The following is a 14,160-nucleotide window of genomic DNA, read 5'->3' as shown; positions in this document are numbered from 1 at the left end:
GTCGTGTCTCCAGCTTCTTCACACACACTCTTCTCTTCAGAGCATACCTCCACCTGTCCAGGCTCTCTTCCACCCACCTGCTTCCTGCTCTCACTACAGATCACAATGTCCTCAGCAAACAGAGCTGCTGAGACTCCTGCCTGAGCTCATCTGCCAGCCTGTCCATCAGCACTGCTAACAAGAAGGGCTCAGAGTGGATTTCTGATGTAATCCCAGCCCCAGCAGGAACCCATCTTTCCCTGCTGCTGCAAACCTTCCCACTGTCTCTCTGTCCTCATACATGTACTGCACCAACCATTGTTTGCATGCACACAGAAACAGTGCAGCTCCTCCTGACCTTCTCTGCACATCTGAAGTGCTTGTTCTTGTCATGAAGCTGCTGCTCACACGTCACTCTTCCAGCTTCTCAACACACTCTTTCCATGTCAGCACATTTCCACCTCTATCTGTCATCACACTAACCTGCTGTAATCCTTTCAGCTGGAGCTTCTTTGTAGACACGTCCCTACATTGCAGCCTGATTACAATGCAGACAGTCGGCTACAGTGTGGCTGGATTTCCTTTCTTAGCGTGCTTTGCTATAAAATAGCCAACAAGGCCTCACGTGACATCAGTCAGTGAGAGTTTCACTGCTGCAGCAGCTCTGTTCACTCACACTTATTAATATTAATGCTCATTACAAATGTTACAGCAGCTGATGCACAAATCTTTGTCTGTGTGAATAAAGTTGGATCAGTTCAAACAGTTTGTTGCTCTGCTTGAAAGCAGCAGTTTTTCTAATGCACCACCTTCATGTTTCCTTCATATTTGAATCCCCCTGTAGATGCTGACAGGTAACCATGTCACACAGAGCTCAAGCCTTTGAATCCAGCTGTGACTGTTGATTTTCTATTGAATGGACTTTTTCAAATCCAGCTGTAGGCCTGTGTTTGTGAGCTCATTAACAGCTGTTTGTTTAGAGAGACGTGGTCCTCACAGGACAGCCACTACAAACATATGATTTTATAGAATATGATGCATTACTGCAGATTCAACACAATAGAAAGGATTTGAAATGAGCTCAGCCTTAAACATGTGCAGCAGTAATATTGATCCACAGACACTGATGGGAACATTTTTCTGCACAATAAGTACTTTGACTTTTCATACTTTATGTACAATTTGCCAGTACTGCAGTTTTGTGTGTAGTGAGGTGTTTTCATGGTGTTTTCTTGGTGCTTTTACTAAAGGAAGGCTTCTATCAAATTCTTCCACATGTTGTCAAACTGAGCTGTGTGATGAAGTGAGTGTGACAGAAACACTCAGACTGTGTTTCTCTGCTTCATCAAGTCAAATCTGGTCCTCAGAGACTGAATAAAGTCCTGTCCCACTAACAGCAGCTCCAACAGTCTGTTCACTGCTTTCTTCCTGTCAGTCTTCATCTTTCTGCTGCGTCTCCTCTTCACACTGACCACTTTCTATCTAACAGTGAGCTCCCAGTGAAGCAGCAGCATTCAGCCTGTTAGAGTCAACACAAATGTCTCCATCCAAGCTCATGTTGTGCTTTGTTGTCCTCTCAGTCCCCCAGGTGGAGGTGGATTCAGGGGTGGAGTCTGTCCAGCTGCCCTTAAACACCACACTTCACCTGCCTGAAGACGCTAAAGTGGAGTGGATGAATATATATGGGAAGGTCCACGTGTATGAGAACGGCTCTGACCAGCTTGAAGAACAGCACCAGGATTACAGAGACCGAACGAAGATGAATGAAGACCTGCTGAAAACTGGAGACCTCAGTCTGACCCTGAAACACCCCACAGATGAAGACAACTGGACCTACACCTGCACCGTCTACAGCAGGGAGGGAAACATCATGATGGAGAAACAAGTGGAGCTGAAAGTCAGAGGTCAGTGCTGTAGATACAGGGCAAAGGTCAGAGGTCATGCAGGAGTTTATTCTCTAAAAGCTTTTAGTTTGAATCTATTTTCAGTTCATTCAAATAAAATAAATTCTTTGATGTTTTGATCTAAAAGCCAAAAATGTCAGGCGGAGCAACTGTGTGTTTAAATGAACTAAGAAGAGCATTAAAATGATCCTACCTTCAAAATAAAAGCCTCTGGCATGATGTGAGTTTGGATCAAATCAATAGTTTTGTTAGTTTAGTCCAAATCAGTGTAAATGTATAAATATCAATAGTTTTAAAGCTGCTGGGATCATTCAAACACTTTGATCCAGTCATTTGGATGTTGTCACATGTCAGGGTGGAGCAGCCATAAATACGAGGCTTTTATTGTGAAAATGCTGAGTGTGATGATCCAGAGGAGCCCATGGGGTGTTTGTGGCTGGATGCAAAGGTTTGTAGCTCTCCTTGTAAAGAGAAACAGCTTGAAGCTACAGAGGAGCGTCTGCAGAAGAAGACAGGGGAAAGAGGAAGAAGCTGAGGCCGCTGGAGAAAAGACAGGAAAAGGAAATCAGCTTCATTTGTTGGAGGCCGTTTGTTCATCACACTGAAATATTCCCACTTTAGAGACAGGAAACAAAGTGAAGTGTGGATTGATGTTTGTCTCCATGATTTGGGCCCTGGAGTCATTTCTTCATCTCCCACTTTAAGACATATTAATGTCAGCCTCACACGTCCCACAGTGGACACATTTCTATTTCTAGATGATATTTGGAGGATGGTCATGTGTTTCTCTGCTGTCACAGCTCTTTGTGATATTTGAGCGCAGCTGTAATGTTTGTGTGGTTAAAGCCACCAGACTCCACTGACAAAAACTCTCATTTTAGCCGGAGAACACGGGGCTGCTGTGGGACTTTGTGTTTGCAAAGGTTTCTATTGGAGGCATGTTTGCCTTTATTATATAGGTGCAGAGAGTAGACAGGAAAGTGGGGAGAGAGTGAGGGACACACAGGCACCTGTAGTAAGCCCCGCCTTCAGCCCACCTGCTCAGCCAGGTGAGCTATAGCGCTGCTTTAACATGTTGGTGTGATTGAGAGTGAATGAAAGTGAGTGATGGAGGCAGCAGGAAACTAACAGGCTGTTTGTTCTGAGAGGTCACATGACTGTTGTTCTCAGCAGAGTCTGATGATTTGATGAGACCATGAGAGCGGCTTCAGTTCCTCATCAGAAAGAGTCTGACAGAAGCTCCTCCCTCTGTACCCCAGTAGACTTCTATTAGACTGCTCCAGATTCCTGAGAGTTCACACAGAAAACTTTACAAACAGCCAAAGAAAAACTATTGAAAAGCTTCAAGATCACAAAGAGCTCTTTCACAGCACATATGAGCCATTAAGAAGTGCACATTTGTGTTTCCCACAGGCCATCATCCAATAATATCAAAGGACAAACTGTGAGGTAAAAAGCCTTCAGCTCTTTTTGAAGGAAGCAAAAAGACTTTGGTCCTGAGAGATGGTTCAAAACACAACTCAGACCTACCAAAGTATTATTTGTGCCAAACACATGAAGCCTTCAACTTTGTATGTGTCCAGTCAGTGTGGCAATAGAAGTCACTGTGAGGATTTTCAATGTGCTGTCAAAGAGCATCCAAACAATCAGGTGAGGATGAAGAGAATTAGTGTGGATGGACAGAAAATCCATATCCAGTGTGATTTAGGAGCAGCTCATATATAATGAGTGAAATGAAAGAAGAGCACAGACAGGAAGAACATGAGTGAGCAGACATTTTGGAGCTGCTGATCCACACAGGGCTGGATGGAAGGAGTGGGAGTCCATGATGGCTCAAAGTCTCTGATCTAACTGTTCCTGAGCCTCTCCCCCTGCCTCCTCTTTGGATCTTCTCCTCCTCTTCTTCCTTATCTGCCTCCTCCACCACTGCTCTCTCCTCCCTCATCTCCTCCTCAGCTGAACTGAAGTCAGGGCTGTAACATGAGGAAACGTGCAGAAATGACTGAGTCAGCATGTTGTTGAAGTGAGTTGAGTGATGGTGAGCAGATTAGATGTGCGAGCCTCCCTGTAGAGAAAAGCAGATCTTCTCCAGAGTTTCCCACCTCATGTTTTCCTGTGTCACAGCTGATTGTCACATCCTGGCTGTCACTAAATGAGTGGTCCAAAGGTGGAAGGAGGAGCACAGTTAGATTGTTCACCTCCTAACCTGTGAAATCAACCAGCTGAATGAAAAACACTGTGATCCTATGAGCTGCTATCAGGGCTGCTCCATTCTCAGGATTCTCATCTGGATGACTGAAGCAGATTATTGATGAAGTCAGCAAACAGCTTTCAAAATGGCTCTTTTTCCAGGGGAACTCCCTGAAATGTAAATCTCATTGGAATGAAGAAGAAGTCCAAAGGCGTGGTTAGGCCCAGACTTGTGGCTGTTTTCAATGTAAAGCCCATGTTGCAGGCAGCTGCTGCTCCTTACTGGCCCACAGCCTCCACTGATGGATGTGTCAGCTCACTTGTACTGTAGCCACGGGGAGAGCGATGGTGAAGCTGACAACCAGAGGTGTAGCGCTATTTGTTGAAGTAGCCCAGCTGTGCCATGGAAGCACAAGTTTCCAGAGATGATTGGACTGTGAGCAGAAATGATCCATGTTGGACTGAATTGAAGAACAGATCATAAAGTCCTCTGTGTGCCCAGCCCGTCTGTCTGAGCATCTTCATCAGTGTGCAGCTGATCTACAGCTAATGTGCTGATTGATGAGCAGCCTGTTCATGGTGATGATGAGAAACAGATTGGATTCAAAGCACAAATGAGTGAAAAAGGAGCAGCAGCCATGATAGAGCGAGTCCTCTGCTGACAGAAATAGTGGAGTGAAGGATTTGTGCAGCGTTTCTCTGTGAAAACAGCTGATTCAGATCAATGAGAGGAGGATGAAGGAGAAGCAGCATGTTTCTGATAGAAGCATCACTGCTGTGCTACAAACTGCTGGGACTGTGTGTGTGTGACGGCTCAGCTGGAGGCAGGATTGGTCCAGAGGAGAGCTGCTTTATTCCAGACTAACTCTTCTAGAAAGCTGACATCTGTGTGGAACAGCTGACCTGCACCATGTGGAAAAGAACAGCAACATGATTCAGCGTCAGATCCCGACACATCCACGGATTCATCCCGTTACAGGAACTGTGCCACACGTGGCCTCTGTTTGTTCTGCATTGATGCTGCAGGGATTTCTTCAAGTCACTATAATATAGTGTCAGATGGACACATGAAGCTAACACGGCACATCTTTGTGAGTCTGCAGCATGTTGACACACATGTCAGTGTTGTACAGATCTGAGAGCAGCACAAACAAACTCCATCAAAGTGATTTGTGCTGTTGCAGAGCTGTGTGACTGCATTTGTCTTCATTATGGACACATTTCTACAAATGGGACTAAACATGTGACCCTCTGCACATCCATGGCTCAACAGTGCACCCATTGGCTGGATGCAGCTTGTATTGTGGCTCCTCCCCCTTAGCTTCAGGTCAGTTTAGCTGTGTTTCCTCCAAATCCCAGAATTCCTGAGGAGCAGGAATATGTGGGGCTGGGCTCTAAACACTCAGGGTGAGGACTGAGTGAAGAGCTACAGGACAAAGTTTCAGCGCTGCGCTCACAGCTTTGAGACGTCCAATCAGCAACTGGTCCTGATAACATCTCCCCTCTCATTCCACATACATGAAGACTGCTAGAAGCAGCTATCAGCCACATCAGGCTCACATCATGCTTGCTATTAAACATGCTGCAGTCTGCAGTAAACTCCCTGCCACAAAGCTTTGAGTCTCCTCCAAATGCACCTGTAACAAGGTCACCTGCAGAAATAACTGTGTCCACGGGCAGAGTCACCAACACTCTGCACCAGAGCTAAACCTGCTTTGGAGCTAAAAAGCTGCTGTCAGGGTTTCCTGCAGAGCTTCAAATGTGGAGACTGAAAGCTGTGGACAGTTTCTGTGGCTGGATTATTTCATATGTGTTTGTTTCACTTTCAAAGGAAAGTGTTGGAATAAATCAGGTGTGTGACGCACACTTTACTGCAGATTGTTCTCAATGTAACACAAAAAGCAATCAAAATGTGATTGATCCTGATGTGCTTGTTGCTTCTAGCAGTGTTGATGTATTTGCACAGAGAGGGGGAGATGTTATCAGAGTGTGTAAGTGATCAGATCTGATGCTGAATCATGTTCATGTACAGTCAGCTGATCCTCACAGTTCAGTTTGTAATCATGCAGCTCTCCTCTGATAAATCCTGAGCTCCACCTGAGTCTCAGTCCTCAGGACCTCACACAGTCCCAGCAGCTTCTATCAGCAGAGTTCTCCCTGATATCACAAACATATTGATCCTCCTTCAGCCTCCTCTCATTCATCTGTTTCCACAGAGAAACTCATCAGTGAAACCTGAGCTTACTGTGGATTATTCTGGTGGCTCCATCACTCTCTGCCTCACACGCCCTCATCTGCTGCTTTCCTCTGATTGGCTGCTCTGACAGAGTCATGATTGGCTGCATGTTTGTATAGAAAGCAGCACGTTGCTGGTAGATCAGCCATCAGCTCATGTTTGTGACTGCAGCATGGCACCAGTTTGCTCCTCGTGTTTCAGTCCCAGACTGACCTGCAGCTCTTTAGTAAATTCAGACAGCAGCTTTGTAACTGTTAGTAAATCTGACCATGAATATCATTATGACACCTCTGACCACTCATTCTGTCTTTATTGGCTTTCATACATGAAACACGCTTAAAGTCACCATTGAATCTAAACTGGATGAAAGCAGCTGTGAGTCACTGCAGCAGCTCTGTGCCAACAACCAACCAACACCTGGGTGGAGTCCCAGCTGAAGCTGAGAGATACTCAGAGACAGAAGCAGCTGTATGGAAGCGTTCTACAGGACGGCTGACACAAAGCTGATGTTACTGATGTCTCCTAGATAGATCTTGAAGGAAACTGTTTCCAGGGCCTACTCCGTGGATCGGCTTCCTCCGAGGCGTGGACGTCTATCAGCAGAGAATGTACCTTCACCTATCAGCAGAGAATGTCCCTTAGTCTGTAACACAGTCAAATATATTCTCAAGTAATATTCAAGCATGCCATTCAGCGTGTTAGTACGAGCTCGGGAGCAGCTTGGGAGAACAAGAAAACAGAGACTGCTTTAGATTGTCTTCCCAAAGTGACTCAACTTTATTCACAAGTACAACAGTTTATATAGAGGGTAAAATTCATGAGACAGCAGATTATCAGTTTAAACCAGTACAGACCAAGATAAGGCAGCGTCTTCCTGCCCTTGGGTGAAGAAGCATCCTTTGTGTAGTTTATTAGTTCAGCTACAATTGTGATTATCTCAGCGACATATTTTCAAGGCACAAAACGAAGAGTTCTTACATTAGTGAAATCTGAAACAAACCATTTGGCCTTCAACAGGCGTCTAAAAGATTAAGAAACTAATGTAGCTGAGGGAGTGATCTCTGTGGTATTTCAACCTTGTACCAGCCTGTGATTCTCACACATCAATTCTTGGGTCAAAGAGAAAAACACTGAAACAAAGGGGCCTTATTGAATGACAGAGTTTTCCTGCATGATGTCACTATAAAACAATATCCAGTAAATGCTACCATGGTACTAAAATACCTAACAGTTCCCCTCTTTTATTATTTTTAAAAATAATAACTCAAATAGAAAGGAAAAATCACAAATGTAATAACATAATATAAAAAGCAAATCATAAAATGTAATAGTTCACAACCTAATGTTCAATATACACATCAGGAACATCATTGGTAACATCTGGCACATCCTCAGGATCAATTTGTGCTAATTGCAAATACATTGAAGTAGCTGTACTAGTAGCTATATGGGTTATCATTGAAAATGTGGCTTGCAGAAATGTGAACAGGGTTGCACTTTACAATACGAAATAGTAAATAAAAATCCTAAGGTTAATGCAGTAGATATGATTAATAACCTAAATATATAAAAAAGACAGTTCTTTAGTCGTCTCCTGGCCTGGTCCCAGGTTCGAGAGACACCGTATAAGCGTCGTGTGATGACAATGGGCATTTCATTTTCTCCATTATCAGGATGGAATGAGTCTATCTTTATCAGGTTAGACATTGTGTGGTACTCTAGGCTTTCTGTTCCTGCTGGATGTTCGAGTACCTTGTTGTTGTTCAGGCGGGGGATCAGAGGGCTTTCTGAGTCTTGGCTCTTTCAGGCGTTGTGTGTTAATCAGTGATTGTGTGTGTGTAGGTGGATTGGATCCGGGCGCTGGCTCGCCTGAGTCGTCATCTATAGGTGTATTGAATCCGGGCGCTGGCTCGCCTGAGTCGTCATCTACTTGATCCGACGCCTTAGGTGGTTTGGTGGGGCTGGTCTTAACCCTGCTGGCATGAATCCACTGAGGTTGTCCGTCTGTTAGGATGCTGGTTCTCGTCACTGCAAGTACAGTCTGGGGGCTGGAACACGCGGCCTCCCCGAGTGCCCTTGGTTTTAGCGACTGTACCAACACCGCATCTCCTGGTTTCCACGGATGGGTTGGATCTATGGAAGGGAGAGGCTGAGAGAGACAAACTTTCTGATAGTTATTATTCAGTGTTTCTACCAGGTTATGAACATAGTCAGACAATGCAGTGTCTATGTCCCCTTCCAATAGCGGTGCCCCTCTGGAGGCTGACCATGGTGTTGGAAACGGTCTTCCCATGATTATTTCAAATGGAGATAATTTGGTTGCTGCGGATGGAGTCATTCTAATCTCGCAGAGGATTTGAGGAAGTAGTTTGATCCAGGTCATTCCTGTTTCTATCATTGCTTTAGTCAGGCGATTTTTTATGGTCCTATTCATTCTTTCTACAACTCCTGAACTCTGAGGATGGTATGGCACATGATATTTCCAGTCTATTGCTAGAGTTTTAGCACACTTTTGAATTACTTCTGATGTGAATGAAGGTCCTCTATCACTGTTAATTTGGTGAGGTATTCCAAATCTGGGTATTATTTCATTGCACAACTTTTGACAGACTACTTCTGCAGTTTCTTTTGATGTTGGGTAAGCTTCTACCCATTTACTAAATTGGTCCACTATTACCAGTAAGTACTTGATGCTTCCTTGTGCTGGCATGTGTGTAAAATCAATTTGTAATGTATGAAATGGGAAATCTGGTTGTGGTAAATGCTGATGTTTTGCTTTTGGTTTTCCTACATTAGTTCGTGCACATGTTAGACAGGTTGCTAATATGCGTTTTACTGCGTGTGATGTTTTCTTGATTACAAATCTTGATTTTATTGCTCCTATTACCCCTCTTTGTCCGACATGACTCACACCGTGAAAATGGCGGACAAGGATTGGCAGTAGTGAAGATGGGAGGGCAATCAAACCCTCAAGGTTTTTGTATAAGCCGTCTCTGTTATCTAAGGTACAATCATTACTTTCCCAGTAAGTGTAATCTAAGGCAGAGGCTTGCTCTTGTATGAATTTTAGGTCAACATTTGTTTCTAAATAGTCTGGGAGCGTGACAAGTGGCAGCTGTAAAGGCAAAGATAATACTTCCCTTCTGGGTGGTTGCTGTGAGGCAGCAGCTGCTTTCGCGGTTACGTCTGCAAGAGCATTTCCCACTGCTTCGTCTGTGTCAGCCGTGCTGTGCCCCTTCGTTTTAACAACTGCAATTGCCGATGGCAGCTGTATAGCCTGCAAAAGTCTTTGAACAAGATCAGAATTAGCGATAGATTTTCCATCAGCAGATCTAAATCCTCCTTGTCTCCACAATGTGCCAAAGTCATGCACCACACCGAATGCATAACGGCTATCAGTGTAAATTGTTACCCGCTTATCCACATGTAACTCACAGGCGCGTATTAAAGCCATGAGTTCTGCTTTTTGTGCTGAGTGAAATGGTAATGAGTGAGCCTCTAGTATGATGTCAGGCAATGTCACCACCGAATAGCCACAAAGAAATAAGTTGTCACTCGGCCTTGAACAGGACCCGTCCACATAAACCGTGGCTGAGTCTGGGATAGGTGTTTGCTCTAAGTCTGGGCGTGGTGCTGTGGATTCCTGTATACGTGTCATACAATCATGATTGTCAGGGTCGTCTGAACCATCCTGTCGGTCAGAAGAACACAGCATACGAATGAGTAAGTGTGCTGGCGAATTGGGTGTGCTGCTTGCTTTTATAGTGAGATTTGCTGTTGAAGTCAGTGTAGCTTCATAACCTGAGTGACGTTGTGCGGTCATGTGTTGTGTAGTTATGTTTGCTAGAATGGTCGTGACCTGGTGATTGGTGTGTAGAATAGTGTCATGTGAGAGTGTGAGCTTCTCGCAGTCCCTTATCATGATAGAGCAAGCTGCTACTGCTCTCAGGCAGGCCGGCATCCCCTGAACTACTGCTGGCAGCACCTTTGAGTAGAAGGCTACTGGACGGTAGCCACAGCCATGCTCTTGGGCCAATACACCTGCACAGGTCGTGCCGTTCTCTGTGACGTACAGGTGGAACGGTAAGTGGTAGTCAGGCAGACCCAAACAAGGGGCGGAGGTCAGCGCTCCCTGTAATGCATTGAAAGAGGCAGTCATTTCTGTGGACCACAGTATTCGAGGAGGCTTGTCTTTTTTGCAGCATTCACGCAGAATGTGGTCATGAAAAGAACAGTCTGGTATCCACTGTCTGCAATAGTTCACCATGCCTAGGAAAGACAGCATTTCTTTCTGTGTAGTGGGCTTAGGGACAGAGGTCACAGCTTTGACCCTGTCTGTAGTCATAGAACGTTGTCCGTGAGACAGTGTAAATCCCAAATACTGAACAGAAGTCTGACAGTACTGCATTTTCTTTGCTGATGCTTTGTGGCCAGTCTGTTGGAGGTGCTGGAGTAGCATGTGTGTGGCAGTTTGACATAGTTTTTCACTTTCAGCACAGAGGAGGAGATCATCTACATACTGGATCAGAGTACAGCCCTCTGGAGGAGTGAAGCCGTCCAGGGTAGCACGTACTACCATTGAGAAAGCCGCAGGGCTGTCTACCATGCCTTGGGGTAAGCGAGTCCATGTGTACTGCTTATCTCTATGTGTAAAAGCAAATATCGGCTGTGTGTCTTTATGCACAGGCACTGAGAAAAAGGCGGAGCACAAATCCACCACAGTAAAATGTGTAGCTGTTGCTGGAATAGATGTCAGTATGCTGGGAACATCTGGAACCAGAGGTGGCAGAGGCATGATGACTGCATTAACTTGCCTTAAGTCTTGTGTGAAACGCCATACGCCAGGTTTGTTAGGCTTTGGCACAGGATTGACAGGAGTGTTATATGGAGATACTGTGGGCTTTATTACTCCAGCTGTCAATAAATCTCCTATGATGATGTCTAAGGCTGCGGCTTTTTCAGCGGAAATGGGATATTGCTTGACATATACCGGCTTGTTGTTTTTCAGCTGAGCATGATAAGGTGTACAGTCAATAAATCCTACATCATTCTCACCTCTTGACCATAATGTCATGTTTTGATATTCAGCTGGCAATGTGACAGCAGAGATAGTACAGTGTATGGGGTAGGTTAGATCTATGTGTCGACATGGTGCAGTGATGTCATAGCCTATGTCTGAGTTATGTGACAAAACCACTGTTTGGCCTTCACTTGTGTGAGCAGTTATCATGTTGTTGAACAGTGTGAGAGAAACAAAAGTGTGGCTTCCAGGCATGGGGCTACCTGGTAACGGTGTTTGCACATGTTTTTGACACAGAGTGTGACGTGGGATACCAGTCAGATGGATATTGAGTTCATTCTCCGCTGAGGCGTCCAGCTGACACAGAGGCTGTTCCTTCTCCATGGTGTCGGTGCATAGGGCAGAGAAAACATAGCTGTTATCAGTATCTGCAAACATTTCACCCTTTGTGTTAAATGAAATACACAAGTTCATTTTTGCCATTAAATCTCTGCCTAATAGATTCACAGGCGAGTTTGGAATAATTATGAATGGATGATATGTAATTTCATCTGGTTTTGGGCCCCAGCGTGTTTTTAGAGAATGAGTTTTGGGGCATTGCACTAGAGTTCCGTTTATTCCCATGGTGTTGATGCACACAGAGGAAACAGGCCCACTATAGAATTTTCCAGACAGTGAACTTTTAGTGGCTCCACTGTCAACTAAAAAGGAATAAGTCTTTTCACCTATCTCTATATCTAACATGGGCAAGCTTTCTGTGTTACGGGACAATTGCAAATGCAGCATCGTGTGTAGTGCTTCACACTGTCCCTCATCATCACCTGGGCCTCCCTATTGTCGGTCCAGTCTTTCGTTATCATATGGGTGGGGATTAAAATGTGGATTATAAGGTTGCTGCCTAAGTGCAAAGGGGCCATTATTTTGATGTGATTCCTGTCTGCGTTGCCAGTTACCTTGTCTGTAAGAGCTCTGCTTACGCCTAGTGGCAGGAGCTGGTCCTGTGTTCTGTGGTTGAGATCTACCTGCTGCTGATTTGCATTCCGTCCTCCAGTGTCCTATTTTTCCACAATAAAAACATACGTCTCCACTCCTATCTCTCCTTCTGAAATCTCCCTGCTGCGCTTGTTGAGGGGGCGGGGCCCCTGCATACATCATTTTTTCACTTTCCTCTGAGCCTTCAACATCAAAGTTCAACAACATCTTAACAGTTTTAGCCTTCGTGCTGTTGGGGAAAAGATCTGCACCAGCTTTTGTTTTGACAAGTGTGATAAAGTTCTTTATTTTCATGTCATAGAGATTATCAGTGGCAGTCAGCTTCAATAGTTGTGAACATTCTGGATGAATATTGTTTAAGAATGTTGTTATGAAAATCTGATCATTTCCTCCTTCAGGCATGCATGCCTCATTAGTCCAGCAGTGTGTGAAACGTTTCATAAACACTAGAATGGATTCATCTGGCTTTTGCTTACACATGGTTACTGCATTTAAATCAATTTTATCTCTAGACATTGTGAGCAGAAATCTCTTTAGATTTTGAAAAAAGGCTGTGATTTTGTCATCATTTATCCACAAAAACGAGGTGGTGTTGGCTGCTTGGTCGTTTTTAGGGTCTAGTTCCTCTACTTCTTCAATAAGCTGAGATTCAGTCACACCTGGGATTCGTTGACATAATATATATCTATAGTCAGGCCCACCCAAGTGGTGGTATCTGGTACTTCTCTGTAATGCAGAAACAAAGGCTGTAGGATTTTGTAGAGGATCGGGAAGTTCTTTAATGGTTGCTGCTAACTCTGAAATTTTAGGGGGTTGAATGCAACACATGTCCCCTATTATCATGAACGGGAGGGAGGTGCTGACGTCATTAAATTGTGATCCCTGCTTTTCTTTATAACGGGTGTTTTTGTGGGGGCCCTCTTGAGTTTTTTCCTCTTTTTTCTGCTTTAAGTAGTTCCTTATTAAATTTCTGGTGTTAGTTATTGCTTTTGGCACAGTTAAACCATTCGCTACTCTAGTGTGGCGCTGAACATGATTATCTATGATAGAAACGGCTTCCTGCAGTTCAGCTTCCGTACGTTCAGTTAAAGGATCTTTCATGATTTCCTCACACTCTGTCATTAACTGTTTTGTTTGCTTTTTATGTTCCTGTAACTCTCTTTCTCGTTCAGTGTATTCTCGTTCCTGTCTTTGATCTAGGTTAAACCAGTCATCTTCTTCTGATTTAGGTGTCATTTCAGTGCCTTCCTCACTCTTTTGGGATTCTGCTGTTAAATCAGGATATACGCGCTGATGACGTGCAGCCGCCGCAGCAGCTATTAATTCTGTTTTTTCATCATAAGGCGGCGGAGCCGTAGGTTGAACGGATGGGCATATAAGGCTAGTTTTTTCTGCAGTGGATTTACTAGAGCCTACACTGGCTTGATTTAAAGCATTTACGTCTGGCTCGGGTCCTTTTTTCCATAGTGGTAGCATGCGATTGGTCACATCACGACATTCTATCATATATTTTTTACAGGACTTTTTAATCAGCCTACTTTTCTTATCACAAATAGTATTTAACATTTCTACTGACCTGTTTTCTGGCGATAATCGTTCGGGATAGGGCTCCGGAAATACATTAGGATGCATTAAAGTTATAGTTCTTAAGTTCGAGACGAAATCAGTCACGTAAGCACTTCCGCATGTTCTGGATACGTAATCATGGAAGTCTTCATTGATTCGCGAGCGTGGGTTAAACGTAACCGGAAGTGGGAGTCGTACTGAGCCGCTATTTGTGATTTTATATTTTATTTTTTTCGGTTTTACAGTTAATTTTGAGTTTTTATCGGACCCGT

At 44.3% G+C, this 14,160-nt stretch overlaps 1 long non-coding RNA gene across 3 annotated transcripts in view; it reads right to left on the bottom strand.

Annotated features, from left to right (window-relative positions):
- Positions 1-7,056: 7,056 nt before the first annotated feature.
- The window catches only part of LOC145425900 (uncharacterized), an 8,291-nt gene continuing 1,187 nt past the window's right edge, over positions 7,057-14,160 (bottom strand). The window contains exons 1-3 of one of the 3 annotated variants that reach the window (XR_013906665.1): positions 13,899-14,160; positions 11,593-11,707; positions 7,057-9,596 (exon numbers count right to left, since the gene is read on the bottom strand). The exon at positions 13,899-14,160 is cut by the window's right edge and continues 451 nt beyond it. This is a non-coding gene — a long non-coding RNA (uncharacterized LOC145425900). The remainder of the gene's footprint in view (positions 9,597-11,592; positions 11,708-13,898) is intronic. The other 2 variants (XR_013906666.1, XR_013906667.1) reach the window with 2 other exon arrangements.

The sequence above is a fragment of the Astatotilapia calliptera genome, chromosome 3, assembly GCF_964374335.1.
Source record: "Astatotilapia calliptera chromosome 3, fAstCal68.1, whole genome shotgun sequence".
NCBI classification, from domain to species: domain Eukaryota; kingdom Metazoa; phylum Chordata; class Actinopteri; order Cichliformes; family Cichlidae; genus Astatotilapia; species Astatotilapia calliptera.
Note: the sequence above shows the minus strand (reverse complement) of the source record. Positions and strands in the feature narration are given on the sequence as shown.